Below are 21,910 nucleotides of genomic sequence, written 5' to 3' on the forward strand. Positions count from 1 at the left end.
ATAGGTGTCTTAATAGAAAAAAAAAAGCCAAACAAAACACCTTAGTTGAGAATGTAAAATGTATCAAAATACCTGTCTTGGACCTGTGAAGACAATCCTTACCTGTTGCATATGTTGTATCAATATAAAAAAAATCATGCCCAAAAATAATTGCTGTTCTTAACACACTCATAGACAGAGGCAGAGAAACACAGAATTAAAGCAGTGAAAAATCTAACACATTTGAGATCCTCTCTGAGAGGATTTTACCCATATGAATTGTACACGAGTGAACAATGTTTCAGTGACACATCCTTAAACTCAGCCTCACCCCATCCAGCTCAGATTAAACCACTCAGTCCAGTGAACCTAGGCAGCCAAAAGGGTGGTCAAAAGCTGTTCCTTGGACTGTTGTCAACCTAAAATCCTTGCTTGGAAACAGAAGTGTCCAACTCAACTGCTGCTTTTACACTCTTTCCAGTGAGGAGCAGAGCAGTTGTAGACACCAGAAGCAAGCACTGCCTGGCTAATTTTAAGCCTAAGCAGGTGTTTTTGGACTACAGGAGACTGCCTCTGGTAAGGAGCTACACATGTTGAGGAAAGTCAGTGATAGAAAAAGAAGTGGTAGGAAAACAGTATTTTTTAAAATTAATAAAATGTGGACTGAATCGAATGCACAGTAAATTTGATTGGTGATGGCATCTATCAGCCTACTGTAAAAAACTGAACATAGCAATCAGACATCAGCTCCATCAAGGCATGGTAAAGATAAATTTTTCATTAGTAATGTAGCATTATTTTTAATTGACCCAAAAAGCCAGCTGTCAAAGTGTTTTCAGTCTGCCAAACACAGCTTTAGGTGTGTGGGAGGACACCTGAGGACTTTAATATGTTTCTTACAAAGAAAATATTCACACTGGAAAATGAGTGAAAACTTAATCAAATAGATGAGGAACTGAGGGAATGCCTCCAGCATATTCTGAAAAATTAAGAACTGCATTCTTAAGAGTATTATACTGTATCTATGATCAATTTCCATAATAGCTATATATTGAAAAACAAAACCAAAACAACCGGAAAACATGTCTTTGCCATACTCTATACAAAGGGGCTCAAAAAAAAACTGTTTATTGGTTCTGTAATATCTTAGCTGTGAAACTTTGATGGCTTGAGGAACTGAGCGGAGGGTCAAAATCCACCAACACACCCGAAGATCTAAAATTAAACTATTTTCTACACATGCAATTTAGGAACTGGTGGTACCCTGTGACATCAGCAGGTTTTGGCATTGCAGTGTTTTATAAGCATTTACTTTTCTGAGTATAACATTTTCCAAGAAATTTTCTCAAAATGATGGGGTGGATCATCCTCACTGTTCTCATCCCAAAACCATCTAGACTCCTCTTGTAAAGTGAATGGATTCCTTGACAGCTGTATCCTCATCCAACACTCACCACATCTCCCAGGCATGGGAAGGCAGAGATCTGAAACACTCTGGAAGGGAAGATCCTGTGCTTTCAGTCTGATCATGAAACAAGTTCACATCCTGCACAGGAAATACATATATGGACACATTTTCCCACAGTTGTTGTCTTCTGAAATTCATTCACACTTTGGAAAGAGGCCATATATCATATAGACTTGGCAATGCTGCTTTGGAAGCCACATCAGTCCCTTGCTCTGGTTCACGGCAGCGCCGTACAAACGTGCTGGCACGACAGATGGCTGGGGGAAGGTGAGGAAACAGGCATGCTTCATGTTGTATTGCTATCAAAAACAACTTACCACCAAGCCACAGCCTCTCTATAAAACAGCACACAAATAAACCCAAGATGAAGTCATTTGAAAAATTCCCAACACCTTACAGTCAAAAAGATGCAAATGTCCTCTAGTATCTTCCATTATCTGTAAAGTCCACACATAGAAAGCTTGCAATTAAGAATACTTCCTATTGTAGCTTACATCAAAAGAATCTACACCAAAAAAAAAAAGGGGGTGGGGATCCAAATGCTATCCTATCATTACAGTCAGGAGCATAAGCACTGCTCTAGGCATCATACCAAAAAAATTGACAGGACAGCACATAAGTGATTTGAATACAAATACATTATATAACACTGATATTAAACAGGGTTCCTTCTAGCCAAAGACTGGACCAATGAATGTCCTGGTTTTGTTTTGTAAAGGTATTTCTGAAGCCCAGAAAAGGCCACTAACAGGCTTTCTCTGGCAGACATGGTCCGTTCTTGAATTTATTCCTATTTGAACTACATTGCATAGCTTGGAAGGAGATAAACATAGCCTCTCACATTTTCTGTGAAGGAGTATCCATCTCAGTCTATCCATAACATTCGTAAATTCTTCTCATAATTGATCTGATTTAAAGACTTGCTTGTATTCTGCAAATTTAAGCTCAAATACATTTCACCTCAGACCTTTGTTACTCAACTGAAGAGAAGGCTCTGCTGTCCATTTAATTCCATACTGTGGTCAAGACAGTGTCTGACTATCATGGCAAAATTATGAAATATCTTAATTTCTTGTTAAAAGATTGTGTCTAATTTTTTTAAGTCTCCTTGTGGGAGAGAAAGGCATTGGCTGGTGTCCACCTGCCTAATAGATTTCTTTGTGACCCCCACCAGGACTGGACATTCAGTTCCTAGAGCAGTTACCCTTGACCAGAACAGCTTCATGCTTCCAACTTAGAACTTCCCCATCAGTAAAAAGACTGGATTTGTTCTTTCACCCAAAACATTGGAGATTCTCATGGATGGATAATCAGTGAATTGTCTTAAGAGTCAAAGACTCTGAACTTGTGCCTATAATTTTGTTGAAGATATCAAGCTTAATATTAACCCCAGGCCTGCTACATGTACAACAACTGAACACTGATTTCCATTGGAAATAATTTTTTTTATGGGAATCTGTAGGATATCAATGCTGTTACATCAATTGATGGCTGGTTACTATGTAAACTTCTCAAAAACTCATCAAGCACAAGCAAATTAAACACCTTCCAGAAATATATTTAATCAATATTATTATTTCTAATCTAATTACAAATCAAAAGAAGCTTATTTTTCACTTTCACACTAATTATGTCACTTTCCTAATTTTCTATCAAATAAGTCACATATCAGCTGTTCTACTATTTTACCTGTAACCAAAGGAAGGCTGATGGGAAAAATCCCCAGGTCATTTTTTTTTTGGCCTCTGTGATATCTATTTTATGCTCCACAATTCATTTTAAAAGCCCCCCCCCCCCCCCCAAAAAAAAAAAAAAACAAGGTAAAATAAACAAACCAAAAGAAAAACCCTCAGCTTGAACATCATGGAGACCTCCCTGCCCATTTCTCAGCTATCAGATACATGGAGCTATCAATTTTTACATCTTTTTTTGGTAAGTGTTATGCAGCTCATGAATAGCTGTTGTTAAGTATTTCATCATATGAATGAGTTCACCTAATTACTTTTCAAAATCAAAGCCAGAATTTCTGAGTAACTCTACCATTTCTCATTGTTGGCATGTCTCAAGTTTCAGATAGAAGAGCACCCCTAAAATAGTACAATTTTACTCATAACCTAACTATTTTGCTTTTACTGAGATTTATTTACATAGGAGATGCTTTTTTATCAGTCTTCTTCTGTTCAATTATAGGGCTAACCACAACATCCACTCATCTCAAATACAAGTTTCTGTGGATAAAAGCTGTTGAAAAGCATCCACCTTCCTGCTGTTGACATGCCCAGTTCACAGGGTGTAAGAGCACCGCAGGGAATGGTTTGGCTGCTGTGGATTTTTCCAGCATCAAAACACATGGCTGACTTAGTCCAGTCCCCCAAAAGTATTTTCATATAATGGTAAATAGACTGTTCATTAGATATGGTTTAAATCTGGTTATTACTGATACAGACTGCTGACTAGAAGAGAGAAAAGACATTCTGGAGGAGAACAAAGAAACACACCCACTTCCCCAGCCTGCCTACAGTGACATGCTAAATTAAAAAAAAAAAATCTACACAGCCATCAGCTCAAGCAGAAGGTTTAATATAAATGGCTTGTTTTTCAACCCAAAATTTAGTGTGTTCTACTTTTATTTTCATTTTTTGAATGTTTAAATGCCCAAAAGCAGACATGAAATGCAGGTGGACCTCTTGGAAGCAGAGTTCACCATGTGATCTCCTTTATACATAAGTAACTGATTGTAGCCAATATATGCACTGGTCATAAGAAAAACTAAGATGGGATTTCACTTACAGATGTAATTTATATACACTAACAAAATCCTCATGACTAGGGTTCTACCTCCTACATAAACTATTTCACTACTTAAAAATATTCCTGTATTCATGGGAATATGGCACAGGATTTTTGGACTGTCAAATGGCAGGAAGCTTCCACTGCCCTGCTCTGCTCCAGGTGCTAGTTAATATAATTGGACCTTTGATAGATTCAGACAGTGAAAGCATTTTTCCAGCTATCAGACTTTATGCTCTTATTTAATTATTCTGCACCCTCAAGCATAAAATGCATTATTTGCATAAAACACACTTTATTCTCTATTGATAATTTCCTCACTGTGTTGACTGACTGCAGCTTTATGAAAACTTCAAGGTTTAACTTCTTATCTATTTTATGCAAAAATAGATGTAAATAACATCAAGCCACTAAGAGAACAAACATCTCTTGAAAACCACGTGTTTGATACCTAATGATACAAGACCTAAAATATTCTGTACCTTCTTAACTGCAATTACTACAGCAACTGTAAGAGTAAATCAAAATCAGCTAGAGAAGCAGGAGGAAAAAACATAGTCCCTTCATGGAAGACCTTATTAAGGAGGGAAAGGAAAAGGTGTTTGGGTTTTTTCCACCTTCAGCTACTACCATTCACAGTTCCCCAAAGAAAAAACAGTACTTTTCCTCCTTAATATCAAAAATAGACCAAACACCCTAATCCTAACGAGTAATTTTGGTGCACAGTTCTTGTACAGCACCCGTAAGCCAAGTTCAGCTAATTACACATTTAAGTGTCTCCAGAAATACAAGAATTAATTCACAAAAAGAAAAAAAAAAAAAAAAAGCCTTGGCTACATGCTATAATAAAAGGTATCTGAATGTCTTACTGTAATTAAAAAGTCTTGGAGACACTGAAATGAATCTATTTTGGCAAACCTCCAGTATACAACAATCAGACATTGACTTTGAAACTACTTAATATATAAAGGAAGAATAATGGGACTGAAAAAGAAATTACATCCAAACTCACTCAAGCATTAAATGGGAAAAAACAAAACAACAAAAAACCCACAAAAACAAATAAAAACCCCCCATGCCTTTCACCCAACTTGTATACCATTAACAAGTTCTCACAAAAATTCCCCAATGTACTGAAGAGGCACATGCTGTAGCTGCAGACAGATGAAAACCAGACAATATTTCCTATGCAAATTATCAGAAGGAGCCTTTTATGTTCCAATCCCACTTCCCTCCCCGTGCCACTGTCAGCCTTGCCTGTCCCCATGACTGCAGCCACGGAGGGCTGAGCCCTTCCCAGCCTTCCTGAGCCAGGTCCAGACAGGACACACCAGCTGCTGCTCTCCAGGCTCCACGGAGGTGTTTGACACTCAACAGCAGTAAACATGCAGAGCCATGCCTGAGTGAAAAGGGGAGATTAAAACACATTCCCCTCCTTTGCCAGTCAGTATCCTCAGTTAGCAAATACTGCTCACTTCATTTGTATTTGATAGGAATATCTCTCTATGGGCATTCACTGTCTTTATTTATTGCTTGTCTCTCCCTACCAGCAAATGCCAACTTACTTAATACTGAGAACCTGATAAAATCTCTGCAACACCTGTCATGCTGGAGCCTTCCCCAGCTTTGTTCGACAAGGAGAGTCTGATGCGACTTGGTATTATACAAATCTCACCTTCTACTGTAACTTTCTGTTACTAAAACTTGCTATGCTGGTTAGAAGATCGCCCAGCCAACAGAGACCACTTGACAAGAGTAGTTCCCTGAGGAACCACATTTTCTCACTGTTCTGTGCACCAGGCTGGAGAGCTCTTTACAGCAGCCACCACCATCAGACCTGCCTCGAGAAGTCAGCATTTTCTGGTGCACAGGCTTCCCCTTTTAATAGAGCTCCAAGGCTGAGAGCCCATCTTCAACACAGGCGTACAGCACAGGCAGCTGTTACCAACCACCACGTTTTAGAGTCTCTGTATTTTATCTGCAGACACCCAAATATTCAAGAGTAATGCCCTTTAGACTGCTTTCCTGGCTTCCTGATCCTTTTCTGATGAGGTCTCCACCTAGAAATGCATCAGTTCTCAGTACCACAAACAACCAGCAGTCAAGGCAGCTGCCAGGCCAGCAGTACCCAGGCTGGAGCTCAGGGAGAAGTTATGATTGTGCCCTCATCACCTGGAGTGTTCCATTTTCTCAAAACCAAGGAGACCATGAAATTTGATAAAATTTAACTCTTACAAAACATCATATTTGGACGTTCTCAGAAGCGGGGGGAAAGGGTTCAAATGAACAGTGTCACCACATCAGTCAATCATTACAGCTGCTTTTTCTCCAGGATTCCTGCAATTTGAAAATTTTATTCATCAGCATCAATGATTGTATAAACTATACTCTTCAACTGATGAACCCTTTAGAGTGGTTTTTTTTATTAGTAACATTTCTTTATTGAAAGTAGGAAATGACAATATAATTGTTTTATTGTAGTCACAGTTATCAGTATGGTCATGTAAAATGTCAGTTCCCATTTTCACCAGGCAATTCTGAGACAGGCCTAAACTAAGGGACATGCCAAGCCAAACAAAAATACCTACTGAGCATAAACAGACAAAATTACTTTGTCAGTGCTAACAAACCACTCCTGAGCATTTAATAAAGCTCTTTAAGAAAAAAGGCACCTTAGGATCAATGTCTTTCATTCAAACTTCATGGGCTCTATTAATGTATCAAGTATATATTTTTATTGGTTCTTGCACAGCTCACTTGAGGGACAGACATTTGAAAGCTAATTAAATAGAAACAACCACATTTATTGTACTCTGTACTCAGCTGAGGATGCTGCTTCCTGAGCTTAGCTTCTGAGGCATTTCCATTAACATGTTACCAAACTTTTTCAAATTACATGCAAACATATAAACTGATATGAATTAACAAATCAGCTAGGACTTCTTGATTTCATTTATCCATCTATTAAAAATACAATAGCACTGATTTGGCTGATGACCAAGAAGAGCTTTCCAATATTTAAACCACATTTCCTCTGACATGACAGCTTGCTAAAATGCATACAAAAGTGTCATTCCAGAGCCGACACGTCACACCAGGTTTCTGCTCTATGTGCAAGCCTATCTGAACTTCCAAGCAAAACCCCAGCACCATTTCAGAAGGTTGAGCACACAGCACTGCCAAACACTTCCCTAGAAAAGATGAATCAAATGGGAACGACTGAAGCTGCCTTGTTATTAATACTCGCATAAAAGTATAAAAAACACATCTTGCATACTAAAGATATGGAACACCTGTTGGCCACTACATAAAGAGAACAAATATATATATTTATTAAATTATAAATGAGGTTAAGAGAACTTTCATTTTTAATAGACATAGCTGGAATTCAAGTTTTTCACTGAAGCAATGTGTGTCAATGTATCAGCCCAGATTCAGAGAGCAGGCTCACATGGTATGAGATTATTTTCCTAGCTTCCTTCTAGGTGATCACATGTGAATGAGCAGGGGCACGCTGTTTGGAGCAATCTTATGATTTTGTTTGGGCTGCACAACAGCACTTTAAAATTGAAAGAACAGCCATAATGTGTTCTTGTTCAACTACCAAGTTAAGCAAGAACACTTGATAGAGATTGGTAGTTTATTTGCCTTAAAACCCTGCACCATGTAAAGGTGTAATATTCAAGCACTTGACATTTCTTCAGTAGGTAACAACATCAACTCCAAGATACCCACCATCTCTGTAAGGAGGAATATATGCAAAACAAACATAGCAATTAAAGCTGTATTGAGCACACATAGCTAAAAGCACAGGAAATGTGGAATGAGAACATCATTAATTCAGCTGCTATGCACAGAGAGTTCCACATTAATTTTTTTCTTGATTAAACACATAGGTAAATACATTTGTGTTTTGAGAGCAATTTCACTGAGAATTTCCACTTAGATTATAAACAAAGGGTCATTTTGCTATGGATCACAGGGCTTCACAAGCAAAATTCCCAATGAGGATAAATCTTGCCCTTCTGAAATCAGTCCTCACATAAAACACACTGAAGACCCTCAAGGCAGTCTCCTGCTTCCAGAAATTCACTGGCTCACTCAAAGGAAAGCCACAGTTCCCTTAGCACATATTATAGGTGAGACAAAAGTGCTAAACAGCTTACCAAGCAGCATCAGGCTAATTAACATCATATCAGCTCTAACTGGAAGCGATTCAGCAGTGTCAGCTCTGTAGTAGGAGTCTTTTCAGGACTCACTGATGTGAAAGGCAAATAGTGACACCAAGAAGTGTTTAGTTCTCCTGCCCAGTAGAGCAATTGTTCATTGGAGAGTGGTCTGGAGTCACCAGCAAAACATAATCCAGCCACCATGCCACAATTTCCTTCCCATTGGTGTGTTCAAACATGTTTTTGCAAGCACACCAAACTACAAGGGTTGGCTAAATCACCTCTGTGGTGCTGGGAGGGGCCAGAACAAGAACAAGATCAAAACCTCAGCTCCTTCAATCCTCTGAGGTCCTCTGTTCTTTCCAAGTTACTCCAGGCAATCTGCAAGCTAAGACACATATCAACTCAACTGTCCATTTCCTACTGGGTAATACCCACCGAAAGTTTAACTCTTTTAATGAAGATATAATTAAAACATTTGTCAGGTCATGCAAACCCTGACCTAATTCTTAGCACTGCTATGAGTAATGAGAACTTCACCAATCTGACAAACTCATTAAGGAGTCTTAGTGTTGAGTGTGGCTATGAAGCATGTAGCCAAAGCAAGAGAAATAAAATGAGACTTTTTAAACCAAATGAACTTCAGCAGCCTCTGTGACAACTCGTAAGGAGCATGACTGCTGTCCAACTAAACAGAAAAACAACTAACAACTAAAAATATTCACCATGATCAATGTAGTAAATCACATTAAACTATCCCTTCCTTATGAGATGTAAATTTTAGAGCATTTGTTCTAAAGGACATGTGAAAGACTGAGACCTTCATAGAAACCCATACAAAATCCTTCAACTTACTGTGCTGTGGAATAAGCATAGCAATGCCTGCCCTCTTAATAAGCTGTTAAAATGGAAAAGTGCTTATTTCAGGGTTTTTTTTTCCCCACAGATAAGTAGTGCTCAGGATATAAAACAGCTTAAACCCAATCCAGCATCTAAACTCAAGTCAGTGTGTTATGTCATGTTCTTAAAAGTGAAGGTGTCCCACATCTCATCTGTCATCCCACGAAAGTCATGCCTAATGTGTGACAAAAATTGTTCCAGAAGAGAAGGTTCAGAAGCACTAATGGAAGTCTGAGCTATTTTACAAAAGGATTTCTTGCAAAAAAAGAGTGCAACACTATAAAAATGAGCCCAAATGACACATTTCACATTGAAGTAGAGTCTATTATCAGGATATAACATTTTCATGGATCATTTTATATTAAGGGAACTGTGTAGTCTGAGAAATGGCCATGTCTAGCTCCTTCTGTCATAAAAATCCTCCTTTGTGCTGTGACAAAGAGTGGTATCACCATACACGAAACTTTAGCTTCTCTCCTACCAATTTCCCTATCAAGTGTAAAAATCCATAATTTTCCATTTTTTTCCAGAGACAGCAAGAAACAGATGGACAAAGCCTTTTCTGTCGTGGTGTTCATATCCTAGTCTGCCACTGGGGCTTCAGCAGCCCTTCTGCATCACACTCAGCCAAGGAAAATGTGTCACACTGAGTGACACACCTTCGAAGAGCCCCAATTTCCTTTCTTCTCCATGTCAAAGGATCTTTAAATATCTACATTTACTGTCTTGTTCCTCATTTGATAGCTATTTTAAACCATATTTCAAGATCAAGTAGTGACTCAAAAGACTGAGTATTGAGCTAAAAATCTAGATCCAAATTCTAATGGTCTGTCACTTAGAGTAATGCCTCCTGGACTTGGTGCCCACTGCAGTTCATTGAACCACTGGGATGGTAAAATATTTCAAGTAACAAGCTTGATGTAAAATGTGGTCAGAGTAGAAAGATTAGAAAGGAAATAAATAAAAAAAAAAAAAAAAAAAAAAAAAAAAAAAAAAAAAAAAAGATAATAAGAGTCCGTCTCAGGAGAGACAAACTGTGGCAGCCAGGCTGCCCCAAGACCCACAGCCTCTGCACCTTCCCTACACCACAGAGCACAAGCATCACCACAGTGAAAAGCTCTTCATTTTTATGCAAAACACTAATCCAGCACTGAGGAAACAATGGCAGAAAGCTGTCAGTGCCTAAAGAAAGTAGTACTAATCACAATCATGTAATTTTCTATTTTAGGAAATCCCATGCTAATTGATTAAAGTAATTAGCTGTGCTAATATTAGCAGGTTCTTCTTTCGCCTTAAAATCATGCAAGGTATGTACAAGGAGCAACACTTGCTTTAAGAGGGCCTATAATTTTACTTAAAATACTTCAGCCACACTATAAAAACTGTCTTAGAAAAAGGCAATCACAAGCTCATTGGACAAAACATAAAACATTTTTGTTGATGACAATTAAACCAGAACTTTGCACTGGAAAATTCTGAAGATCTCAATGTGCTTCCAAACGCCTCATCCCTTGGGCTGAGCAGTTCTCACAGTGGAGACTCAAGGTGCAAAACAATAGTCCCAGAGGTACTATTATCTCGGAAGTTTTAGCAAAGGGCCTTGCAGGTCACACTTCAGGAAAATGCACAAAGTTGGATGAGCAAACACGGCCTGTGGATGTCTCCTCTGTACCTGGTTAGTATACCAGGATGCAGAGTAAGTGATGCTACTTCATTTTTAGGTAGAAAAATCCAGATCTCACCTTATGTTCCAAAATTTACTTGAACTAAAATGGAACAATAAGAAGAAAAGGCCAGGAAGGTGAATTTCTGCATCAGCATATATGGAATCACCTAAAAAGACCTCTCCAAGCCAGGAAAATGAACACCACAGACCAGCAAAAAGCAGGGCCTATTACAATTAATAAAACATTTCAGACTTTAGCATGTAAAGATTATAAGTTAACATGACAATAAGGCAACTGAAGTTCATTTATTTTTATCTTGTGCATTTATGTCACTTCAACTGTGCATAAAAAGTTCTTCCCTAATTCATATGGCTTTTTAGTAGTTTGCATAATGCAGAAACTAACAGCAGAAACTAAGCAGAGTCTATAATATGACTTCATTGCAGTTGATAGAAATGGAACAGCAAATGAAGTATCCATCCAATATCTGCTCTGAACTGGAAGATATTATGACTTACCAAATCATGTTAAATCTAATTTGCCAAAAAAAAAAGTCACTCTAAGTTAAATCTTTCCTCAAAATTACTGTCAGAAAGCCCATGTAGGCATCAAAGCAGTACTAGGATGAACCCTAAGTCCTGTTTTATTATTTAGTACAAGTTCATTAACACCTTTTCTAGTAGTGATTTCTACATATCTGAAGAGGCTTTTCATTTTTAATTTGTACATCCCCACTGCTCAGTCCATTCTGTGGTGCTAGGACACAGCAGCTGCTATTCCATTGATTTTGCCTTCATATCTTTATTTTGCCTCATTGATTGAAAAGCCATCAAAACAAGTTTGTGCTTAATTGAAGCAAATATCTGGGCTGTCTTACTTGTAAATGGAGTTATAAGCAGACTGTTCAGCATGTTAACATCCTAGCAAGCCAAGAATATTTTTACTTCATACTCAGGGAGTCACAGGCTCTAAGCATATTCTTCAGTGATTAATGAATTAAAGCATATATGCCAATAAAAATTAATACTCCTCAATTTTCTGACAATTTCTTGACTCTCCTCTCTAGAGTTTCAAAGCAATTTACTGATACACACAAATTAATTCTCAGTACCCTGCAAGGTCAGAAGTTTTTCAGAAGTATCTTTGTTTTCCAGGGGGTAAAAGAAATGTATTCAGCAAAACGCAATCATGTTCAAACTGACCCAAAGTCCAGACTGCAGACCCCAAGAACTGACAGCAATTAACTTCCAGCTATGGTTTAGGGTTTGCATACTGTCCACAATGTTGGGTATCAGGACCTACACATCTTTATTCATGCACCAAAAAATCAGAAATGACCAAAGAAAACAATCTAACTAATTACAAATGCACACAGAGCCAAGTGATAGTTTTTTAATTATAAAACTCTGAGCACTTTCCTACCTCCAACTCCATTAAGTGTTATTTCATTAGCATTCTCACTCTGGAACTTCAGAGCAAGTATAACTGCCAATGCAAAAAAATTAACATCCTCCCTTGAAAACAGAATTGTGTGACTACAAGCAGATGTGAAACTGGAAGCTTGAAACCAGAAAAAAAAATAGCTTCATCTTTTCATCATTTGTATTTTTTCCAACATAAAGGGCGCAGCTTTTTGCAGTTACAAACATCCAAAAGAACAGAAGCAGCTACAGTTTTTGATGGCCCCACTAAGTTTAGAAATAATACTAAGAAAATAGCAGTGCTCAGGTGACCCAATCAAACCATGGTTCTCTACCCTATAGACAGAAAGAGATGATACCATGCAAGAATGTATCTGTTTCTTACAAAGGAGATGAAAATTGACTGACTTCAGTCTGCAGTGACCTGTTCATCCATGCCTGCTCTGCTGACATTACAGCCAAGCAGAGTCACAAGTATGGATTTCAAGAGAAATGAAAAAGTTAATAAAGAAGACTTCTCATAGTGTCTTGCAACTTAGTGTCATGGACCTCTTAAGTAAATATCTATTTAATCAGTCAACATATTTTAAGCTATAAGTTCCTTTAAAACCTGACCTTCCTAAATGCCCTTAAAGTCCTGTAGCTGCTTCCTGAAGGACCAGCACAGATAGAAGCCAGGGTTCCTCTCAAGTTCCAGACAAACAAGGAGTGAGAAAACTAAAATTCCTGCAAGGATCTATAGTTTCAAGTACATCATTTGAGGCTTCTGAGTTAATATTCTACATTACTAAGTAAGAATTCTCTTTTCCGAGTAAAGCTTATTTGATCCCTAGTAAGAAAAAAAATCCTAAACAAAGTAGGAGAACAGCATCTTGAAGGTCCAGGCATTTAGAATGAGTTTCACTGTTGCTTACCAAAAAAAATAGGATGTGTCAATTCAAAAGACACCAGGTATAAAGCAATTCAGCAGCACACAGAGCAATAGTGATGCCTGTGTCCATGTAGTATCTAGGGCATTTAGGGAATATGGCTTAAATATAAGAAATTTAATCCACAAAATATTATATATCTGACCAAATAAGATAACTGGTAAGTGATCTAGTTAACACCTGATTCCAGTCTCACAAATAAAACTTAATGAGCAGAGGTTGAAAAAAAAAAAAGTGTGTCCCACTAAAAAGGAAAGTGTAAATTATGAAAAAACATTTATGCACACTCGTAGAGCCTGGAACAGAGCCCTAAGTCACTGGACTTTGAAGCAACCTCAATTTATTATGTAAGTAAAATACCAAGAGCTACTTCTATATTTGTGTACAGAAGCAGAGAACACGCCTGCAGTTACCCACTCCTTGCTCTGCTCTGGAGAGCAGAGGGAAGTCAGGCCTATCAATGCTGCCATCTACAGAGCACTGCTCCTGAGCTGGAGGATTTGCACTTTGTCAGATAAAGACCTTGAGATTTTGCATAATAAACTGCTTGGAAACCAAACCTTCTCCACTTCAGTTCCTCTTTGCAGCAGTTCCAAACAGAGTTATAGTCCATGGGAGGGGGCAGGGGGAATAGCCAGGGGTTAACAATGATTTCCAAACAATTTCAGAGACACATCTGCTCACACTGCTGTGGCTAATGTCACCTGCAGTAGTAATGCACCATTCCCCTCAGTACTTGACAGGGAATATAAAAATCAAGAAAGAACAGGGAAAGATTTGCACATAAACAGCTGAAGTAAAACAAAAAAGCCTTTGGTGTATTCAGAATTATTTTCACCTTTCTTTTGTTTCTCCACAAAAGTAAATAAAGTTATGATTAAAGCAAATAATTCATTGTGATAAATGCATTCCATCTTAAAATGTAACATTTTTTGTTTCACCTACCATGACAAATGCTTGATGTCATAATTATCAACTTTAGAAGGTAAATAGAAATCTCTACATAGAAAAACCTAAGTGAAGTTTTTGACAAAAAATAATATATAAATGCAAATGAAAGTAGATAAAGTGATCTCTACAGCAATATTTTGTCTTGCTCTACAATGGAGGCAATAGCCTTTATAATTTGAAAGCATGTTTTGAATTACATTTGCTACAAAATCAGGCAACTTCCTTTGATATAGATAAATCTCACTCGTGAAAATACAATTATGGGGAAACTTTGCTTTGTCTTGTCTTCAGTCAGCTTTACTGTAAACAGCAGGTTTCACAGTGTAAGACCATTTTTCAGCCCCAAATACACTAAATCCCAACCAGTGTGTTCTCTTCTGTAATCACAAAATGCACTCTATTTAGGAAATGAAGTCTTAATTGTTCATGTATTTCCAGTGCTAAACCCTTAACTAAATACACAGTACCAGGGTAGCTCCACAGCCCCAGAAATGTTGTTTGTTCTGGCAGAGAGAGCTGGCCCTGCTCCAACACGTTGCCAGACCATTACAGAAATGGTAACTGAATGCAGAAAGGGCTCATTTTCTTCTGTCTGAAATTCCTGATAATGTGTATTTGGCCATTCAAGCTGTGCACATTGCCAGAGCAGGTTGCAAACCAGGAAAGAAAATGAAACCTCTGCAATAACACATTTTGGAATGCTGCTGGGAGAGCACAGCCACAGGAGTTTGGTGCTGCCCAGGCTGTTTCCACAGCTCCTGCACCCCCAGCAGCACTCCTGGCTCTGTCCTCTCCCCCAACAGCTACACCTGGCCCAGCAGATCCCTCCAAAAATAGGCCCCTGCCTTTTCCAGTTCCTGAGCCTCCTCACAGAGCTTCCCAGAGCAACCACCTCTGCACTGCCACCACGAGGGACTCTTGCATTCAAGATGTAACATGGTCATCATGATGCTTGGCCACGGGATCATGCAGGATCTGCCAAAAATTTCATCTGAGGTCTGGGCTCCTTGCCCACTCCTCACCCAATACTGGATTTTTTAATAGCAGCAAGTTCATATTCCCCTGCTGACTGGCATCTTAAGCAGTAATGAGCTGACAGCTAAGAGTGAGCATCACTTGCAAAAGTACCTCTAGGTTTAACCGCCTACACAGCAATGCCCCTGATTTTCCACATCAATCCATTCCAAGAGAGAAGTCAGCAGGGTGCTGCAGGGAGCACATGTAGCTCAGAAGCTGAAAGAGTTCATGGAAATTTTGGCAGAGCCCCTACAATGCACAATATAAGTGAACCCAGCAGGCAGGCAGTGGTTTTGCAGACGCACACTTGCCCTCTCAGTGGCCGGCATTTCCAGAAAACGAGTCAAAAGTAGAACCTGACAACAAAAAGAGTGACATTAACAGCTATATCGTTTCAAAGCTCATGCTCAGTAATTCACAAATTTCAGCCATTGGGCAGCAATATTCCAGTCACTTTTGTACAACAATGAGACCTTGGCGTAGGTCAGGGACCTGAGGTACACTGACACACCAGAATGTAATGCTGCTGTCACACACGCTGAGCCACTGGACATTGATATCTGCCCACTGTTTCTAGCAAAAATAAAACTTACAATGTATATCAGGTGACTTTTTCCACCATTTGTCTGCAGCACCACATACCCAGGCCTGTGGGAAAGGTTCTGCAGAGCATGGTGCAGGTAAACAAACACCAACCCAGCTGGCACACAGAGCTGTATCTCTGCTTTACCATAACACTGAACAGGTGCTGAACAGATTTGAATAATTTGCCCATCATTTACAGAAAACATCAAACAAGAAGTACAAGATAAAGTCCCTTTCAACCTCCATTTCTAGCCCATGCCCCTGCATTCCTGCTGTACCATGAGATAGAAGGATGTGAGGGCACAAGCCACAGTGGAGCACAGAAAATGTTCTCTCTTGAGCACGCACCAGGCACCATGTGGGAAACATGTCAGCAAGCTCAAACGAGCAAACACACATTTGCTTTAATTTTATCTATGAAGTTTTGTAAAAATCATAGTTTGGGGAGAAGCTGTTTCTATTCTAGCTTCATATGAATTTCAAATACTTAAGCTTTATTTTTAAGACAACAGTTATCTACAAGCCAAAGATTTAGGCAGCCTATCTTGAGCCTGAAAATACAAAATCTGTTGAAAGCAGAATTGGCTAGGACAGTGCTGAAATTACCAGCACAGAGAATACACTTTAATTAGAAGCTTTTACCAGCAAGTTCGTGTAGACAGCAAGTACCTATCTAAAAAATTATGTAAGAAGAAAAGCTGCCAAAACTTTTCAGCTGACATACCGACATGACATGGATCAAAGGGGCAGCTGTTTGTTTGAAAAAGGTAAGGCTGCTAATTCTTTAACCAAACATTACACATACAACAGACTTTGCTAGAGGAAATCTCTCAGTAAAAATTGACCCCACCTTTGTTGTTGGCCTTCACTCAACTATTCCTTGTGCTTTTACTTACTTGCTTCTCTGCACAAATGTTAAAAATGAAAACATCTAACAAAAGCCATTAGGGAACTATTTTATGTAATCAGCTCAATGACAAGCAGCATTTCCATTTCCTTATCTTCTCCAACTACAATGGAACAACAAAATGATAGCTCTAACTCTACAAACCAATGTAAGAGTGAGCCAGCCATTCTTATACTCGTTTGGTGAATTTTACAGCATAGGATGCCCTTTGGCAGTTCATCCACAGAGCAAATACGGACTCCTCCACACAAGTACATGTGCAATCTTTCTTAACCTTTAAAAGCTTAGAGCACAGAAATTTAAATAGTTACCAACAGCAGGGCGACACAAAGTGAAATCATTTTGCTCCATCTGTATATCAGTCTATAATTGTGAAGGAAGCTGCAAAAGCAGACCTTTTTGCTGGAACTCTGGAGCAAAACCACCAAATAGTTATGGTTATCTATGCCTGACTGAATGTTACTTCTGATCCACTTCCCAAGCAATAGTTGTATTTCCAGTTAATTTTTGGGTGCACTACTCAATGTAGGATACAGGAATAGAAGCCATTACAAAATGCAATTAAATTTACTAAACCTTTCAAAAGTCCCAAACCTATATGGAATATAAATAATATCAAACAGCCCACAACATCTCAAGCAGGTAGTGAAAACCTGCATCTAATACTATTTGAAAATAAATTTTATTGCTCATTTTTTCAGGAGACTTAGTATCAGCACCAATTAATGAATGAATTCTCTGGCATTGCTGAACTACCATCTGCCTGCAGAGATAAAGTCTGCACAGAAATGGCTAATGCCCCAATGCACAATGAGGCGAGCGTGCAGCATCACGAGGCGCTCCGTTCCCTCGGCACGCGCGGGAGGCCAGGTGCAGAGCAGCCTCTGCAGCTCCCTGGGCAACCTCGAGCCTGTTTCAGTGGGAAGCTGGCTACTTACTGCCCTTTGAGGCTGACTGCTGGATTCAGTGTGACATGCAGAGTAAAACTCCTGTCATTGCTCAGTCATAACCAATGGCTGCGGGATGATGGACTTTGCTGAAGCCTCTCCTGGAGCTGGAGTGTCTCAGTTCTGCTCCGGACTGTGGGATCACTGCCCACCACTTCAGTAGGGCCAAATCCTTCCCACTCTTTTGCAGCTCCCCCAAAGGTCCCACAACACTGGCACACAAGCAGGGACTCACTGTAGGATCACTGCCCACATGGAAACCACAGTGAGCAAACAGCCTTTGCATCCCCAGGATCTATCAAACACTTGCCTCACACTGATCCCACCAGCACTCACTGAACCACCACTCCTCCAAGTCACTGTCACAGTCACATTGCCCACTTCCCCAAAGAATATAAAAATACACTTGCTAGAATCCAGCCAAGTTTCAACAAATCATTTTCCTTGTAGATGATATCAATGCCTTTATTTAAATAGATGCGGTATAAATAGGCTTTCTAATGAGAAAATAGTTTGAGGGGGTTTATGTGATACACTAAAAAAAAATAATTACTTGATCTAGTCTGCAACTCCTTATATGTTAGTTAAAATTAATTTCAAGAAATAAAGGAAATATCAAATCAGACATCTTCTGTTAGAAACAGTTTAATTTTTTACCTTATACAGTGATCCCTATAAGGTGTTAGAGCTAGCAAGCTCAGACTAGTGACCAGTCCTTCTCTGCTTTCATTTGCCAGAGCAATGAAACTCAATAATCTGAATTGTACATACTTTCATCTTTGTGCTATAATAAAAATGCATTTGATTTCAAGCAGAATATATATGCTTTGGCAAGTTCAACAAATCAGTTGAGTAATTTTAAAGTATTTTAGCATGAAGCTGCACCTACAGAAGACTTAGACACTGTGGACTTTGGGCCATGCCTTGCCTGTGCCTCGCGGGTGCCTTTATTTCCACGAGGTTGCATTTCATTGCATGGATGACTGAACAAAGGCTTGTGAAGCTGTCCCTTGGGTGCTCCCTCATTTCTGATCATGCTTGTCTAATAATTTCTTTTTTTCTGAGATAACCATGTTCTCTACCTTTCTGTCATAAGGAGAAAGAAAAGCTTCCCCCTCAAAAATTAAAAAAAAAAAAAAAAAAAAAAGGAAAAACATTACACAAAACGTTCAAGGTTACTAGAGCTGCTATATAATTAATAGCTATGGGTATGCTTCCCAACAATGGCTTACTGAATAAAAAACCACCTCACTTTATGTGTTGACTTTTAAGAAACTGAACATTTCACCATTGTGTGAACGCCTTTAAAATAAAAGATTTAATACCTTTACATAACGTTTACACAACATACATTTGTGTAGCATATGTAGTTTCTATAATCATTCTTCTGCATTTTTATCTGTGCTGTTGTTTGAACAGATCTTTAATGTGTTTCAGACAACGTGAGAATTAACTACAAACAGGCAGAAAAACAAGCTTTGAAATAAAACTGTCATCTCCTCGTTCAGCAAAAAGAGATAATACCCACTGACCTTTCTACAGTAGCTTTCCAATGTGGACAGCATAGGATATTCTAGAATTTCCCAGACAACTTGCACACATGCTATACAGGCTATCCACTGGGACAGGACACGTAACACATCAAAACCTGATTATTTTAGTGTACAGGAACAGGTCATCTGCACATTTCAGTGGATATACCAAGGATTTCCAGGTGGCCTGGGCAAACATCCCAGAGGCTTCAATTTCAGCAAGATCTATGTATTAAAAAAATACATTGAAAACCCTATGTACAGTAGGCCTATGGATATTCACTTTGCCCTGCACACACAAACTGATACATCAATAGAAAGGACTCTCTCATCTCTGTCAGGTGACAAAATTGAGCAAAACCTCTGTGTTATCCTGAAGATTTGATCTTAGAGATCTGGAGTCTCAAAACAGAGTCAATTATATTTATAATAGCAACAGGGTTTTTTTGAAGTAAGAAAACATACAGTTTTGACTGTTCATTACATTTGCAGCTTATCAAACACAGCATGATTAGTTTTGATCTTCTCACAAAGATCACACCAGCAAATTTGCATTGAAAAACTCAACAGCATCATTCCACTAGTGGTTTGTCATATCATTATCCTGAACAGGAAAACTTTGCTGCAGCCCTGCATGGAAAATCTCATTTCAGAAAATAAACTCTTTCCAAGGGGACAGCAACAATAGAAGTGACCAGCTATATAAAGAATTCTTTATTGAATCAAATATATTAGTTATATTTTGCCACATATAGATTCTGACCAGACTAAAACTGGCCCCGGCATAACTCTATTTTTTTTTTTTTTTTTCAATGACTGATATGCATGTGACAAAGCCAGAGGACTTAGCAAAATAGGTGATGACAAGACAACACTAAGAACTAACTCTTGTTGCTAAGTTCCTTTTTTAAAAACAAAAAATTCCACCTGCTCAGCACAATATACACAGCTTAACTCCTGAAAGTGAGAAGTAATTATGGTGGCTTTGGACCAAGTAAATTACTTCTAGCAGATTCCTTGCACACTTTGCACAGCTCTCTGTGCATTTCTCATCTATCTGGGTAACACAAGTACACTGCAGCTGCTTAATAGTTTGGTCCTACTATTATTTTGGAACAGAGGACCTTAAAAAAGACCAAAACAACCACTGTGAGCAGAATTCAAAACGACAGAGACCTGCTGAGGTCACTAAGGTCTGCACTGAAGAAGCATCTGCCTGTGGTCAAGTTGGCTGATGAAAAGGTTGTGCGCACCCCCTCACAGCTATTGATGGTGACAGCACAGGCACAATTCTCATCCAAGGTCAAGGAACAATCCACAGGCAAAGCTCCACTGACAGCCAGCCAGGGTGAGTGGCCAGGCCTGGCCAGAGGAGGAGAGAGCTCTCAGCAGATCAGTCAGACATTCCCCATACGGTTTCACAAAACCTGGACAACTAAAAGCTCCCAGGAAAAGGGGTCTGGGGCTGCTGGGACAGCAGATCCCACAGGAGTCAGCAGTGTGTCCTGGCAGCCAGGAGGGCAAACCACACCCTGGGGTCAAACACAGGACTGGCAGTCTGGAAAAGAGGCAATTCTGCTGCTGCCTTCAGCACAGGAGGGGCCTCCCCTGCAGCTCTGGGGGCAGAGACCTCAGAGACAAACGTCAGAGCAGAAAGGAAAATGGCTTGGAAAGATGTTGTTCATACTTTGTGTGGCAAGGAAACTCTGTGTGCCTTGTATATGTGATGCAACCAGTTCAGCAAGACAAGCTTTGCTGCAAAAGCAGATGCAAACCGAGTTATGTGTTTATAAATGTAAGGAATTTCATTGTTTTAATGACTTATTTACAACATTTAGATTCTATCTTGTTGTAGTGAGGCTTAGCACAAGAGATAAGGGATGCTTATTAAATATTTTGGTCAGTTATGTACCCAAATAATTATTCTCAATTGCCTATGGCTCACAGATGTAATTAGACAATATATTTCTTCTAAGTCATAAGGCTATTTAGAGATGTGGTTGAATAAACACATCAAAACACAGAGTTGCTCAGAAGCTGAGCTGGAAAGGTCAGGAGAAAACTCTTGAAATATGTGACTTGTTTCTCTTGGAGAAAAGAGAAACCATGGAGCAAGGGCAAAGAGAAGCAGATGAAGAAAGTTGTAGAAATAGGTTCATTTATTAAAAAAAAACAAAAAAAAAAAAACAAAAACAAAAACAAGAATGTTTCCAACCTACATTATAAATTCAATCATTAGCATTAATTTATCCCTTACCTGTGAGGTTTCTGCATGCACCATGCTATCCTGGACTTTAGGACAGGTAAAGATTCCATGTACATCAAAGCATGTAAAGGATATAAGGAATAAAAACTGTACTTATGGATACACAAGACACTCAGAAGACTGGTAATCAAGCACACAAAAAACAGTTTCAGGCCTGCACTTTGGAATAGGAGCAAATATAGAGCAAGTGCAGTGTTGCAGAAAAACTTGTTCCACATTCACAGAATCTTAACTTCACTATTCTGCAAACTACAAACTTTGATTTGTTAAATTACTTGCTCAAGATGTTTTGTTTTTTTTTTTTTGCATAGACAGAGCATGTCAAGCTTTTTCCTACCTGCTAAACAAGCTATTTTTTGTTTTTAACCTGGGTAGCTCCTTC

At 38.9% G+C, this 21,910-nt stretch overlaps 1 protein-coding gene across 8 annotated transcripts in view; it reads right to left on the reverse strand.

Moving 5' to 3' along the window:
• Positions 1-21,910, reverse strand: part of GRIN2A (glutamate ionotropic receptor NMDA type subunit 2A) — a 161,853-nt gene that overhangs the window by 91,612 nt on the left and 48,331 nt on the right. Inside the window, exon 1 of one of the 8 annotated variants that reach the window (XM_068206736.1) lies at positions 16,727-16,749. The exons of the other annotated variants lie outside the window; for them this stretch is intronic. The gene's annotated coding sequence lies outside the window, so the exon portion shown is untranslated. Of the gene's footprint in view, positions 1-16,726; positions 16,750-21,910 lie in introns of those variants that run through there. 8 annotated transcript variants of the gene reach the window in all.

Source organism: Anomalospiza imberbis, chromosome 16, assembly GCF_031753505.1.
Source record: "Anomalospiza imberbis isolate Cuckoo-Finch-1a 21T00152 chromosome 16, ASM3175350v1, whole genome shotgun sequence".
NCBI classification, from domain to species: Eukaryota; Metazoa; Chordata; class Aves; order Passeriformes; family Viduidae; genus Anomalospiza; species Anomalospiza imberbis.